The 16,306-nt window shown below is 41.8% G+C and overlaps 1 protein-coding gene and 1 long non-coding RNA gene across 8 annotated transcripts in view; one reads left to right on the top strand and one right to left on the bottom strand.

The window, feature by feature from the left end:
- LOC111524984 overlaps positions 1-16,177 on the bottom strand; it is an 18,779-nt gene extending 2,602 nt beyond the window's left edge. Inside the window, exons 1-4 of the long non-coding RNA XR_002725921.1 lie at positions 16,052-16,177; positions 15,209-15,517; positions 2,524-2,703; positions 1,793-1,838 (exon numbers count right to left, since the gene is read on the bottom strand). This is a non-coding gene — a long non-coding RNA (uncharacterized LOC111524984). The remainder of the gene's footprint in view (positions 1-1,792; positions 1,839-2,523; positions 2,704-15,208; positions 15,518-16,051) is intronic.
- Positions 1-16,306, top strand: part of GRIK1 (glutamate ionotropic receptor kainate type subunit 1) — a 416,917-nt gene that overhangs the window by 184,948 nt on the left and 215,663 nt on the right. The window lies entirely within an intron of this gene.

Raw genomic sequence — 16,306 nt, forward strand, 5'->3', positions numbered from 1 at the left:
AAGGAAGGAAGGAAGGAAGGAAGGAAGGAAGGAAGGAAGGAAGGAAGGAAGGAGGGAAGGAAGGAGAAAGAAAGAGAGAGAGAGAGAGAAAGAGAGAGAGAAAGAAAGAAAGAAAGGAAAGAAAGAAAGAAGGAAGAAAGGAAGAAGAAAGAAAAGAAAGAGAAAGAAAGAGAAGAAAGAAACATTTTTAAAATTCTAACTGTAATTGTAAAGGCATAAATAGAATCTGATTTAAAAGACAATTGAATTTCACATACACTGAATACTTGTGAAATATAAGAACTTTTTCTAAATAAATATTTATCTTAATATATAGCATGATTTGCTTTTTTTCATTTCAGAATTGGTTTTCTTGTTGAAAGTTATACAGTAATATTTGATCTATTTCTTCAACATATTAATTAAATTTCTACTTAGGCTAAATGGCAGGCCTGTTTTCAGTACCTCAGAGAGAGCAAGGGTATTGTGCTGCAGGAACTCTGCTGCACTTGGCCTATGGTCTTTCTGTCAAGCCGGTTGCGATAGCAAGGGATGCTGAATGCGCTCATGAGTTCAAGAACCTGGGTTCTGAGCTGGAAGTTCACATTAGAGCATGTGCTGAGTGCAAGTGCAATGGGTCAGAAGCTAATGGAAAAGGTCCAAAGTGTGCAGGCAACAGGGGCACTGTGTCTCCAAGGGGCATTTAGCAGCTTGGCAAAGTGCTTATCAGGGAAATTAGTAGTTTCTGACAACTTGGGTAAGTCACAGGTTTCATGGTGAAATCTATCATCATCAACAGCAAGCCCACAGTAGATTACCGAGGACAGGGTATTGCCCTGGTAATCAGCAAGTATCACACAGGAAAGGTAAATGTTGTTGTAAAACTAAAAAAGTAAGCCCACAAAATTTTGGAAATTCCACCTTTGCAGTCCCTAAACATAATCCCTTGGAATCTATCTGGAAAGTTTTTTCATCTGAATTACTAAAAGCCCTTCCAAGAGAAACTTGAATCTTGGCGTTGTATGAACTGTGAATCACTGACAGACATCTACAGGTGTTCAGAGGTACAGTTTTCTGTCTGCGCTTGTATCTACAGCTGTAACTGTATAAAGTGACTCAATCTAAGCCACTAGCTCTTGAGACGCCTCTGCAAGGCCGTGTATGAACAAGACCTACTAGAATTACTCTCAATGACTTTCAAATTCGGTCGCTGTTTTATTGTGGAAAGCTATTAGAGAGAATTAAATCTCCGAGGCATCTTTGCATACCACGGTGCCACCCATGGAGTGATGATTGCTCTTAAAGGCTAATTTGATTATGTGCCACCATTAATGGTGAAATGGGAAAGTTTCAAAACAGTGTTAGCTTCAAATACAACAATTTCCCTCCCTACCCCCCAAGCTTACTTGTATTTAAGTTGCAGAAAACATCCAGTGTTTCTTATTTAAAGGCCTGGCATTTTCTTGGCTTTTATGTTGGGGCACATGCCTGAGTCACACTTTGTGTCTGATGTACAATGAGGTCCCCCTGGAAATTGCCACCTTTATTCACTTGCCACTTTGTCTCCGCCAATGAGGGTTTCCCAGCGCAAATAATCTGACAACCGGGCCACAAACAAGAGGATGTCAGAGGTGAAAAGAAGATGAGGCTCTAGAACAGTGTCATACATTCCCAACACTGTATATACTTAGAGTAGGCAGGCAACATGTTAGGAAGAAACAGATCAGGCTTTGGAGTCAGAAAAAGTGGATTCAAATCTCAAGACCTTGGACACAGGCCAATCACTTAATCTCTTAGGTCTCAGATTTCTCACCTATAAACAGAAGAAGAAATCTTTCTCATAAAGGAAGCTGTAAGAACTAGAACAGACACAGAATAAAGATTATTTTATGGACAACCAATAAATGGTAGCATTCTTTATTACTATCATTACTAAAAGGTTTGAACAGCTACTCAAAATTATGGTTTGGGGCTCATTGGAATTAGAAAATTCTGTAGAGAAAATGTCCTTATTGAGATAGCCTAGGACAAATCAATCTTAGCATCTGTCACTGTCTACCTTCTAGGGAGGAGAAGAGTAGACAGCAGAGGGAAGAGAGGTCAGCTTTGTATAATGGACAAATCAAAGAAAAACCAGAAAGAGTTAATGAAATGCATTCTACCTAAAATTAAACCCAATATTCTATAACTCTCTAGTAATGTTACAGTGCCTCTATTGCCTTCCTTTGTTCTGGTTTCTGACTTCTGTTCTCTGTCTCCACATCTTCTTTCCATTCTCTTTTGGATCATGTCTATACATCTGTCAGTCTGTCTGCCAGTAGTATAATCTATGATTCCAAAGACTTAAGAAGTACATAAGTAAATACTGCTGTGTCAGGCACTCTGTTCACCAGTTGCTTTATATACATTCGTTTAATCTTAACAACAACCTTGAAAACATAGCATTAGAAAATAAGGGGACTGAAGCTGTTTTCCAGTTAAGATTTCTGAAGATCTCACAGAGGGGAGCTTCTGAAGCCAGAAACTGAATCGGGATTTACCTACCTCCTTCCCAGTGCTGATGCTGAGTGGCTCCCTTAGCTGAAACCCCTAAATTAGAGCTCCATGTTTTGTTTTGTTCTGTGTCCTGGTTGTTTCTCTGAGCTCCTTGTGAATCCAGAAACAGCAGATCAAAGGTATCCCTTTTGCTGCCTCCTTGATAGCTCTGAGACAGACTTGAAGAACCTGAAGAGAATGTTGGACTAGAAGAGGGTGCATTATCTCACTAAACGCACACTAATGACCAAAGAAGAGACTTTGAGATTGTCCTTTCATAATTTGGCTCAGTGTTCTAGGACTATGTAAGCAAATACAGCCTTCTTTGACTGGAAGTGAATAAGTTTAATGATATTTTGTGGCAGTCCCTTCCAACACCATCAAAATAAGCTGTTTGTCATGACTTGACCTTATTTTGTTGTGATCCCAGTGATATGGTTTGGCTGTGTGCACACCCAAATCTCATCCTGAATTGCAGCTCCCATAATTTCCATGTGTCGTGGGAGGGATGTGATGGAAATAATTGAATCATGGGGGCAGGTCTTTCCCATGCTGTTCTCATGGTAGTCAATAAGTCTCATAAGATCATACGGTTTTATAAAGGAGAGTTCCTCTATGCAAGCTCTCTTACCCGCCACCACGGAAGACGTGACTTTGCTCCTCATTCACCTTCTGCCATGATCGTGAGGCCTCCCCATCCATGTGGAACTGTGAGTCCGTTAAACCTCTTTCCTTTATAAATTGCCCATTCTCGAGTGTGTCTTTATTAACAGCGTGAGAACAGACTAATACACCCTGTAACAGAGACTTGATGTTATTTCCCAAATCTTAGTTCTTTTCCTTCTTTGGCATGCAATCAGAGTATATTTCACAGCTTTCCTTGCATTTAGGTGGGCATGGATGATTAAATTCTGGCCAGTGGAATGTGACTCTAGCAGGTGAAAGGTGGAAGATCTCTAATGTGGAACATGTTACTCCTTCCCACCTTCATGACCTTCACTGTTCTCTGATTAGAGCAAAAGATAAATTTCTATTATCTGAAGCTAGGATCTGAGAAACACTTGTCATAGATAGCCTACGCTGTCCAGTGCAATCTATTTCAAGAATATAAAGCAGCTTCCCTCAACTGGGAATAATTTTGCCAATTAGGGGTATGGAAATGTCTGGACACACTTAAGATTACAACTGAGGGAGGGGTAGTATTGGCATTAATGGGTAGAGGTCAGGAATGTTGCTAAAAATTCAAAAACATAGGACTGTCTTCCACAGCATAAAATTATTCAACCCAAAATATCACTAATGCAGAAGTTGAAAAATCTTGCTTAAAGTTAAGTCCTCTGGGGGAAAAAAAAGATTATCTGGTACACACTCAATAAGCTCTTAATTGACTGGCTTCTTTGAGAAAGAACTTAAAAAATAATGCTATCCTCATGCCAACAATCTTTTAGGCAGGAATTTATTAGGAAAACAATTAGTCATAGAAGTAAGCACTATTTATGTTTCAAATTTTCTATATATAAGAAATTGTGTTCGTTAATTAAATTGGCAAATTTAGTGAAACAAACATCTTTTATTCACAGAAGTAGTGTAGTTTTAGTTAATCGATGCACTTAAATCTGGAGGTTGACCATTATAACATTAGCACTATGTGAGGAAAACATATGCTGTTTACCAAAATAGTTAATCTGAGAAGTTGAAAGAAACCTTCTACCGTGATTTTTGAGTTTCTGCTTTGTCTGCAGGGATTTACCAATTGGAACAGTGTATGTGACGGGAATTGAAATGAGACCACCAACCCCTTTTAAATGTGATATTGGAACAGTCCGTGGTTGGGATATATCCATTTCAGTCACTGATTTGTATTTCTTTTTTGAAATTTTTTTATTTATTTTTATTTTTTATTTTGAGATGGGGTCTCACTCTTGTTGCCCAGGCTGGAGTGCAATGGTGCAATCTTGGCTCATGGCAACCTCCGCCTCCCAGCTTCAAGCGATTCTCCTGCCTCAGCCTCCTTAGTAGCTGGGATTACAGGTGCCCGCCACCACGCCTGGCTGATTTTTGTATTTTTTTTTAGTAGAGATGGGGTTTCACCATGTTGACCAGGCTGGTCTCAAATTCCTGACCTCAGGTGATCCGCCCACCTCAGCCTCCCAAACTGCTGGGATTACAGGTGTGAGCCACCGAGCCCGGCCACTGGTTTGTATTTCAAGTGGCAAACTAAAAGGTACAAATATGATAGAATTTTCTCATTTATTTTAAATATCACATGCTCATAATAAAATTTTCCCTAAATGTTCCTTGAGGCATCCACTTAAAGAACTCAGAAATGTTTTTTTTAGTCTTTAAGAGGTTTTTGTAAGCCAGATTACCTTAATAACCATGGCCTCAATCACAGACAGTAAAAATACGCTTTGCATTTCTCTTATAACCCTAATATCTAGGCCAGCTCCTAGTAAAATGTTATCCTAACCTTTTTACTTAATTAATGACAGATTTTTGGGATATATTCTACTTTCCAGGCACTGAGTTAAATTAGTTAAATTCTGGAGACCAGAAAGACCAAGACGTTGTCCCTACACTGACATTTTAACTAACAGTCCTGTTTTCAGATTCCTTGCCCTTAGTTCTCCCTATTTTTTTATTTCTCCTCTAGTTCTCATTCCATATCAGAGGGCTCCTGTGGATGCTCCTTGCTCTATGGGATTACATTCTTCCACCTGCCTCCTGTCTCTCCAGGTAAAGAGGCACCCAAAGGAGCTTCCACTCTACAGACACATTGCTCTCTGGAGCCGTGTTCTTGCTTTGGCCACTATGACTTTACCACATTCCAGGACAAACAATTTAAACCTCATGCCTCAGATCCCCCACCTGGAATGTGAGAATGATAGTGGTATTCACCTCTTAGGGTCACCATGAAGAGGAAATAAGTGAATGCCTGTTAGTTAACTGTTAAGAACAGTGCCTGGCACATGGTAAATGGTGTCCCATGTTGATGTTGATGCTGATGTTCTTACCCTAAGTTCTCCCTTTCCCTTCTCAACCAGGGCAATTAAACTGCCTTGTGCCTGATTTCCTCAAGGCTAGGCTATCTAAGTGTAGGATGATTATGCTTCAAATCAGTGAATCCATACTAATATACTAACAGGAAAAGACTTGAGAACTTCCAGGCACCTTTCTTTCTCCTCTAGTTTAAAGGAGATGAGCAGAAAACAAATATTTATTTTTATCCACCACTACAATGTGATAGAAATATAGAATTGGTGTACTCAAATATGAACCTTCATATTTGGATTATATGGAAAATAATATTTTAGGATTCTTACTTGTATTAGTCAGCATTCCATGAAAGAAATATATAACTAGGGATAGATAGATAGATAATAGCTAGCTAGGTAGCTAGATAGATTTAGACATATAGACAGAGTACAAAGAATTGGCTTACATGACTGTGGAGACTAGGTAAGTCTGAAATCTATAGGGCAGGCCATCAAGAAGGAGAGAATGGAGACTCCCAGGCTGAAGCTGATGCTGCAGTCCATGGGGAGAATTTCCTGTCCCCCAGGTACACCTCAGTTCTACCCTTACATCCTTTCAACTGGTTGGATCAGGCCCACCCAGATTATGGAAAATAATCTGCTTTACTGAAAGTGAACAAATTGCAGATGCTAACAATCTCTCCTGCATAGTAAAATACCAATCAACAACAAAGACAGATTACAGCTGGAACAAATGCACTTAGTACGCTTGGATTTTTCCATACTAATGAAGTTAAACAGAAAAATAAATAAATACAACAATAGCAAAGTCCAAAATAACTCATGTGTGGCTTTGTTATGTACTTGGAGATAGATGCTTACACATATGTGTCATGCCTACAGAGACTGAGGTCCCAGGCAGGAGACCAAGAATACGGAAGGAAAAACTAAACTTCTTATAGAAAATGCATGTAAAACAGGTTTCAGAGCCAAATAATCACGTGTTCAAATCCTGTTTCCTACTATTTAGTTGAGTTACACAGTATTTCAGCAACCTTGCCAGTAACACCCAGGTTGGTGCTTAATTGAATGACTGCGTACTGTCACCTAGTCAAGCTGACACATTGAAATGACAATCACAGTCCTCTGTGTCAGATGTGTGCTTTTGCATTTATTCCTCACAGAATCCCACAGGGTGAGGATTACTCCCCATTTCGTAAGAGAGGAAATTATGTTTTCACGATCTGAAATACTGTGTAACTCAACTAAATAGTAGGAAACCGGATTTGAACACGTGATTATTTGGCTCTGAAACCTGTTTTACATGCATTTTCTATAGGAAGTTTAGTTTTTCCTTCCGTATTCTCTGTCTCCTGCCTGGGACCTCAGTCTCTGTAAGCATGACACATATGTGTAAGCATCTATCTCCAAGTACATAACAAAGCCACACATGAGGTATTTTGGACTTTCCTATTGCTCTATTTATTTATTTTTCTGTTTAACTTCATTGGTATGGAAAAATCCAAGTGTACTAAGTGCATTTGTTCCAGCTGTAATCTGTCTTTGTTGCTGATTGGCATTTTACTATGCAGGAGAAATTAGAATATTTTACTATGCAGACTAATTTACACACAGACTTGTCATCCTATCAAAGCCAGTTTTCAAACGCCCAAGACTTCTCTGCATACTGCAGTTTTGGTAATGAGTCTGCCTGCCTAGCAAAGGGTACCTAACTTTGAAGGACTTTTCTCCTTAAGAAAAAGGATCCCAATACCTCTTACTGGTTCATGGAGATTTCCATATGTTCTGATCCAGGTAGGTTTTGCTCAATGTACATATGATCTACATAACTACACAAGGGCACAGAACATCCAATAATCCAATCGCACACACCATTCCCTCTTCTGAGGCACACAGACTTTTCCCTTAGATCTTCGTACTGTTTACCTAAAAATATTTCATACACCTGTACATGAAATCAAAGACTGCTTTCTTTAATAAAGCAAAAGGATGATTTTAAAGGTAACTCTTTTAAAAATAGCCTGTCAATATCTGCTTTTATACTCTAGAACAGAGTGAATGATTTGTTTTCTACTTTTGTTCCCATTTCTCTTTCTTGACCTAAAGGGAGTTGGTAAAATTTTCTGTGGTTTCACGGGAACAATTTGATGGTAACTAACAGTAATAAGAAGCCCATCTATGCCAGAGGGCTTTGCTACACTGGCCCCATCTGCGGAGAGTCCAGCACTGATTTCATCACAGGCTTCATATCTTGAGCATTCAATTTGCCTCTAAGATATTTCAGTGCCTGGAGAGTTAAGATGTTTTCTTGACAGGCAGCCAAGGAAGCCAAGTACGTGATTGTTTTTCCTAGAGAGAAAAAAGAAAATCTTCCCATTAATTACCTCTTATCTATTTGTATAATGCAGACGAAGGGCTTGCTTCTCAATCAAAGTATATTTTATTATACATGAATAAGAGAATATCCTTTGTTACATTGCACTAGACAATGTATTTTATAAAATTGCTATTAACTATTCATAATTGTTATTATGCAATGGGCCAATATTCTTTTCCACTAAACATGGATGAAGTAAGACAGCTTGCAAACTCAAAACACACACACATGCGCGCTCTCACCTGAAAAAGAGCTCTTGCCTCTGGCATGTTATTATCTGACAAAAGCATAGGATACTGTGCATATTATTTTGCAGGTTCTCCAAATAGGAACTAGAGCAGCCTGTCATATCAAATCTGAACTTGTCTGGCATTTCTAAGCAGAGTTCTCCACTCCCACCTTCTCCAATCATTTAAGAAATCTCCTTTCCTGGTACCGTTCAATAACAGATGCATTACCTATATACACGTTTTATTTTTTTGGAGGCAGGGTCTCACCCTGTCACCCAAAGTTGGAGTGCAGTGGCACGATCCTAGCTCATTGTAGCCTTGAACTCCAGGGCTCAAGCAATCCTCTTGCCTCGGCCTCCCAAGAAGCTGGCACTACAGGCACATGCTACCACACTCACTAATATTTTATTTTTTAAGTTTTCTTTGTAGACATATGAGTCTCAGTATTTTACTCAGGCTGGTCTCAAACCCCCGGCCTCCAGTCATCCTCTCACCTCAGCCTCTCAAAGTGCTGATATTACAGGTGTGAGCCACTGTGCTTGGCCATATTTTTTTCTTTGAATTTACTTTGTATAATATTGTTAAACTCCTTTTTCTGGCCATTTGGTCTCATCCAAGAAATAGTAAGCTTCTTGCAAAGAAGAAACAGACTTTCTCTTTCGAGAAATTTCACACATCCTTCATGCTTACAGCATATAACCAAAGAATACGCAAAATTTTTTGTAGGACCTCAACAAAATTAAGTTCCTTGTTCTTATAAATAGTTAAATTAGGGATAAAATGACTGAACAGGAAAGCTAGTGTTGAGGATATCATTCCTGCACCAAGTGCTTAGGCACATACTAATGAAAGCAAGTCCCAGCCCATTCTAGCTCTGACCTTGTCTCATGGAAGTTACCAGATCACTATCTACAGAAACGTTAAAAGTCCAAGGACATCAAAAGGATAATAGAGTTGTTTCAGAAAAACCAGCTTCTTCTTGAACCCTAGGGAAACATGAATTTCTCAGAAGAGCCCTAGCTCTAGAGACTGTTATCTCTTGCTAGTACTAAAAAGGCTTAGCATTTTAATTCAGATTTTCTATACTGAGACAACATATGCTAACTATATTTGGAAGCAATTAAAATGGTGACACCCACTGTCATGAGCACATGTCCTCATTAACTTTGTGAATGTGCTACAGGCAGGTAGGAAAGACAGCTAGCTTCTCAAAAGAAAACCCCCATAAGTGGAATTAGAATGGCAAATAATGGGAACAATCATAATGCAAATGCACCTTAAAAGGTCATTAACAAACTGGTCAAATTACTTGCAACCTATGTAAAAATCAGATGCACCAGTATCCACCAGGACATATGCAGATTCCCTCCCATTGTAGTAAAAACCATCTTGCCTGTAGCAGATTGACTGGGTGTGTCAGGCTGAGAGGCATTAGCAGAGCTGCTGTGTGCATGGAAGGAATAAAGAAGGACTTATGGAGCATGCAATTGCAAGTTCTCCCTGGGCCCAGTACTGTATCATTAAGAGATGGTTCCTTAATAACATACGCTCACTCCCCATTCCCATCCACAGAGATAAAGTCATGGTAAACCTTCAGCAGCAAGAGCAACCTTGAAGGGGAAAAGTGGCACCAAGAGGCAGCTAAAGGAAGGTGATCTGGAAAAAAGGTCCAGTCCCACCATTACTATTACCAGATGAAATGGAGGTAGGCTAAGGACCAGAAATGTGCAAAAGGCTGCAGTAGGGGTGGTGTGAGGCAGCTTTCTTGCCAACTAATCATATTTAAAACCTATCTAATATATAGCAAATATATATTATAAGATATATATTATATATTATATATATTTATCAAATATATAAGATATATTTTATATATATAGTATCTATTATAAGATATATCAAATATAACCAAATGTTGTATCCGTCAGGCCTCTGAGCCCTAGCTAAGCCATCATATCCCCTGTGACCTGCACGTATGCATCCAGATGGCCTGAAGTAACTGAAGAATCACAAAAGAAGTGAAAATGGCTGGTTCCTGCCTTAACTGATGACATTACCTTGTGAAATTCCTTCTCCTGGCTCATCCTGGCTCAACAGCTCTCCCACTGAGTACCTTATGACCCCCACCCCTGCCCACCAGAGAACAACCCCCTTTGACTGTAATTTTCCACTACCCACTCAAATCTTATAAAACGGCCTCACCCCATCTCCCTTTGCTAACTCTCTTTTCGGACTCAGCCTGCCTGCACCCAGGCGATTAAAAAACTTTATTGTTCATAATTTGTTTTTCTAAGACCACCAGAGCGAGCGCAAAAGAACCAGTGGGTAGGCAAGTGCAGGAGCAAAACTGCAAGTTTATTTTTGGTCACTTAAGGTGTGGGGAAGAGGTCTGTCAGCCTCCGGCAAAGAAGGCCGACAGAGTCCCCCCCTCCCCCACCGTGGGGCTCTCGGGCGAGGTTCCTGCAGTCCTGACATCCTGACAGGAGTGGGGCTGAAGGAAGGCCGCGTGGGACGCTGGCTGAGAGTGGCTTTTCTAGGAGTGGGAGGGCAATAGGCAGGGCACGGGCGTGTTAGGGGCGTTCCGCAGGTGTGACCAGGTAAATCTTGGTCTCTCCGGATTGACGTCACCTGACGCATGCCCAGTTGATCTGCACCTTCCTGGGCGCCGGCTGCATTTTCGCAGGCACGGGAAAGGTTAGTGAAGAAGAACCCAGAAATGCGCCATCCTGCCTCCGTTCGTCCAAACAGTCCAACCTTTTATTGATAATAGTGATAAAGGGGCGCCGTGGTCTGTCTGGCTACTTCCTGCTGTTAAGGGGCGTTGTTAAGGTCGGGGCCTATGGTTGGTATTTGGACGCACGGATGAAAAATAAAATAAGGCACAGTATTAGTATAGGAATGAGGAATGGAAGCATTTGTTGGAATATGGGCAAAACCCAGAAGGATGGCCCTGGCAGGGTTGGGGAGTATGAGATAGTTAAGAAAATTTAGTAAGTTTGAGGTGAGTGGGGGAAAGCCAAACTGATTTCTCGGCCTAGTAAGGGGGTAGGGCATGAGGGTATAATGAGAAACGAGTGCGCAAAGTAGTTGTTGGCCAGGCAGCAATTAAGGAGTGGAGTTTTTCGTGGAGTGGATGGCTTTCCGCTTACTCCTACTACAGAGATATTGGATGGAAGGCTAAGTCCAGAGAAGGATGGCAAAACAGAATAGGTAGCCTCGCTGTTGATTAAAAAATTAATTGTCTTACCTGCTACCAGGAGAGTTACCCATGGCTTGGCGAGGGTGATGGGGGTCCCCGAGTCTCGGCACCTTCAGTTGTCGTCGTCCAGATGTAGGAGCTGGAAGGAGCTCCCAGGATCCTGGGAAAGGGGGTCATGTGGAGACGCAGCACCTGTTCTCAGGGTGGGGCAATCAGACTTCCAGTGTCCTCCCTGCTGGCAAGCAGGGCAGGGGGTTGCTGGTGGATGAGGGTTAGGACATTCACTGGCCCAATGTCCTGATGCCTTGCACTTATAGCAAGGCTGCGTTGGGGCTCGGGGACCCTGCAGACACCTGTTGGCATAGTGTCCTGCCTTGCCGCACTTATAGCAGGCTCTTTTTGCAGCCTTGGAGTCTGTGGGGTGTGTGCTCTCTGGCCTGGGGTTACGACTGGGCTGTAAAGCCGCTGCTAGGAGCTGAACCTTCTGTTCAAGGCGAGCTTGCCATCTCCTCTCTGGAGTTATAGACCTTAAAGGCTAATTTAACTAGGTCTTGTATTGGTGTCTGAGGACCATCCTCTACCTTTTGAAGTTTTTTACGAATGTCAGGAGCTGATTGAGAAATGAAATAAGACGCCAAAATGGTGGCCCCTGTGGGGCAGGCCGGATCTAACTGGGTATATTGGGTTAGAACCTCAGTCAGCCTATTTAAGAATGTGGCTGGATTTTCTTCTGGATTTTGAACTAAATTCCTTTATGTATATGGTAGGATTAGCTGAGAAATCACCTAAACGCTTCTCAATTTTGGAAAGATCGGCCAATGAAAAAGGGACATGTACTCTGACTACCCCCTCTGCCCCAGCTACCTCTCACAAAGGTGCTAACACTGTAGGAGGGTGTGGGCAGAGATAGGGGACTCAAGACAGCCAGTTGGGGGCCCTGAAGGAGGCACGGGACTGAGTGGATTATTAGTAGATAAGGAGGAGGAAGGAGGAGTCTGGATGGGGGGAGGAGGAGGAGTCTGGGCAGGAAGGGAGGGGGTGGAGAGAAGGAGGAATATAGGGAGGAGAGCTTAAGGCCCAAAAGTCTTGTACGTAATTAATTTCGGACCACTTGCTTAGCCGCTGGCAGAAATTGCTGAGGTCGATCACGCCACAGTGGAAAGGAAAATTAACCACTTCCTCCTAAGGTCTTGTTCAAGCTGTAAGGTTTTTAAATTGGCTAGGAGGCACCCTAAGGGGGTGCTTTTTGGAAATTTGGACTGGGGTGTTTCCCGTTTGTTTCCTCTTTACTTACACAATGGACACAATGGAAATGGAAGTGGATCTCTGCCTGGCTTCAAAGCGTCCTTTGGAACCAGCAGAGACAGACTGGAGGCTCATGGAGCCAAAGTGGAGATCACCTTCAGGTGGACGTCTCCGTCCTGAACGGGTCTCCCGAGCCACTTGGTGGCTCAAAATGGACCTCGGACCTGCGCAGGATTTTGGCCGAGGGAGGTAAAGAGGAGACAAGGGCACTTACCCCAGAGAGGCCGTGAGAGTGAGGGAAGCGGGTCTCAGGTCCTGGTCCGTCTGCGGTGTGGAAGCAGGAGGAGGTTCCTCAATCCTTAGAAGCCTGAGGAGGGGTCTCCTCCCGGGTCTTCAGCACCAACTGATTTGTTTTTCTAAGACCACCAGAGAGGGCACAAAAGAACCAGCGACCAGGCAAGGGTAGGAGCAAAACTGCACATTTATTTTTGGTAACCTAAGGTGTGGGTAGGCAAGTGTAGGAGCAAAACTGCAAGTTTATTTTTGGTCACTTAAGGTGTGGGGAAGAGGTCTGTTGGCCTCCGGCAAAGAAGGCCGACAGAGTCCCCCCCCCCCCCCCGCCGTGGGGCTCTCGGGTGGGGTTCCTGCAGTCCTGACATCCCAACAGGAGTGGGGCTGAAGGAAGGCCGCGTGTGACGCTGGCTGAGAGCGGCTTTTCTAGGAGTGGGAGGGCAATAGGCAGGGCACGGGCGTGTCGGGGGGGTTCTGCAGGTGCGACCAGGTATATCTTGGTCTCTTCGGATTGACGTCACCTGGCGCATGCCCAGTTGATCTGCACCTTCCTGGGCACCGGCTGCATTTTCTCACGCACGGGAAAGGTTAGTGAAGAAGAACCTGGAAATGCGCCATCCTGCCTCCGTTCGTCCAAACAGTTCACATAAAGCCTGTTTGGTGGTCTCTTCACACAGACATGAGTGAAAATATCAAACCTATCTTATTAGATATATCAATTTGATATCTAATAATGTATCAAACCTCTTATTTGATATATCAGTATCACAGGTTTTCTTTTTTCTTCTGAGAATCTGTAAGAGAGCTGACTCTGCAACAGTCTCCACATTTTGCTTCTCTCATTCTTCTCTCTCCTTCTCTCTCTCTATTGACCCTCCTCAGAAAATCAAGGAGAGATTGGACCATATTTCCTGGTGTCCTTACCTTTACAAGAAAATCTGCCTCAGCAATCAGTCATTCCAGACAAATGTGGTGCCACATTTTGTCTATACACCCCTGCTAGGTCCCCAAATGTCAGCGTGATTCTGAGTCTCAAATCTTTGCAGTTCCAAGTAAAATTGCCACATCTTTTCTCCCTACCAGATGCCTCCTGTCATCACTGTTGACCCAGAGCTCTGGCTCAGGGTGATGTTTCTATGCTGTAGTTGGCTTGTCTTTCCTTTAGAATGGATCCAGAGTTGGAGTTTGCAAATGTAGAGTAGGTGCATATTCAGAAAGAAAGCAACACAGCAAGAAAAGAAGGAATAAAGGAACGAGGGAGGGAGGAAAAGAGGGAAGAAGGGAGGTAGGGAAGGAAGGGACAGAAGGAAGTAAAATAGGGTGACTAGTTCAGGTATGGTTGTACATATTTTAGTTACCACAAAAAGAGGCTTCCCTCTCCCCAATTAATTCTTCTACCCCGATTCCTGATTGTATATGTAATGCCATCATTAAAAATTAATTTGTTGGTTCTTATCCCTACAACTACTACTACTAATACTCTTATATAACAACTACTAGTAATATTCATGAAATATATAAATAAATAAAAATAAATAGTAAAAATAATAAAGACTTCACAACTTAGATTATGTACTTTTGATATTAAATAGAAATTTACGCTTTTCATAAACAGACTCTTTTTAACTTCACTGCAACATGTAGACTATGTTTTATTATACAGATAAGAAACTGAGACTTAGAGAAGTTAAATAATTTAATGAAATTCACACAGATAATAAATTTTATAGTTGAAATATATAAGCAGTTCTTTTGACTTTAAAATGTGATCCTTCCCGCCCCCATATATCAAGTTGTATGCTTTCGCTTGCCACCTTTTAAAAGGTAGAAATAACCCTTAGTCAAGTGCTGCATGTGAATTCATATTAAAGTGTCTGCACTCTTCTGCTAATAAAGACCCAAACGTGGCAGAAATGGTACAGAAGAGGAGGCAGCTTGGGATTTGGCAGTCTTGTGAATGGTCAGTCAAGGCTATAAACAAAGATATGTGGAATCCAATGGGAGCCACCTTAACTAGCACATCCCAAAGAGGTTACAGAGAGCTCAAGCCCTTCAGCCCATTTCACAGATGGAGATGCTGAGGCCAAGGCTATTAGACCTGCCCATGATGCTATATCTGATTGGTGACAAAGCTGAGTCTCCTGACTTCCAGTCTAGTGAGCTTTCTATCATCCAGTCCTATCCCTATGTGATCAGCTGCATAAATTCTGAGGAAAACAACTGACTATATTGTTCAATATCTACTATAACATGCAACTTGCTCATCGGAAAGTTAAGGCTAACTTTTTCCCCAACAGGAGAGTCAGAAACAAATCATTTTTAGTAATAATGAAGCTCTGTTAGAAGTACCACTCACCTTAAAAATGTGTTTAGGAATTATTAATCTCTCAGCATTCTGATTTTCCTGGCTTTCTGAAGCTAAGATGTTGCAGGAGAGCCTTCGTGGCTTTGATCACAGGCAATCAAAGAGGACTTTGTGTAGCTTCCAGGGACACGCTGTTGCTGGAAAAGTCGGAGCTCTGCTATGCAAAAGAAACTGCTACAGAAATCCCCTTCATTCTTAACTTCAGATCAAATTAGGATCAGAAGGCTCTTGTTTGTCCCCCAGGAGTCTGTGGTTTTAATTTTCTTATCTGCATTTTTCTTTCCTGCCCTTTCCAGGTAGCTGTCACAAAAAATATGAAAAGGGTGTTAATGTGTTGATCGTTCTTTGCTGCTTCTCACTTTCATGTTTACAGCAAGGAGAAGAGCAATTGTTTCTACCAGTTGTTTTAGTGTTTTGAGTTCTTATATGTGTAACAACTATCTTGGTAGGCCCAGAACACACCATTTCATCCAATGTTGAAGTTTGGATTTTATACCCAATGGATTATTTTAGTACGGATTACAAATGCTTATACTATTCTGCCTAGCAGAGTTTGGGTCATAACAATCATTAAATGTAAAATACTGCACAGAGTTGCCCAAATTGTCATGTCTCTGGCCAAATTTATGGAAATAAAAAGAGTCATGCATTTGGGTTATTTCTACAGTTTGGGAACTTTGGCTCTTATCTTTTCTTAAGCTACTCAGGAAATTTCCAGACTCTAAAATCTGAGAGGAATGGTTCAGACAGACAAAGGTGGTCCAGAATGGAGACTTAACCTGATGCCAAGGATGGTAGGACCCATGGGTGCCCACTTCACCCATGTGATCCTACCTCTTGTGAGGCTTCACTGATGACCTTGGCTTCCTCTTTGATTAACCTTTTGGTGGCTGAGCCTCTTGAAATTGACTTGGACAAGCTTGGACAAACAACTTTCTTTTGAAACAACAGAGTGTAACTGAAATACCACTGGAAAATTCAAACAACACTCTTATTAATGCCAGGGGGAAACAATACGTAAATAAATCCAAGAACTTAGATGAATACTTAAGAAACATACACCTTGCTTTCACAGTGTTAGCTGGAACT

Source organism: Piliocolobus tephrosceles, chromosome 19 (genome assembly GCF_002776525.5).
Source record: "Piliocolobus tephrosceles isolate RC106 chromosome 19, ASM277652v3, whole genome shotgun sequence".
NCBI classification, from domain to species: domain Eukaryota; kingdom Metazoa; phylum Chordata; class Mammalia; order Primates; family Cercopithecidae; genus Piliocolobus; species Piliocolobus tephrosceles.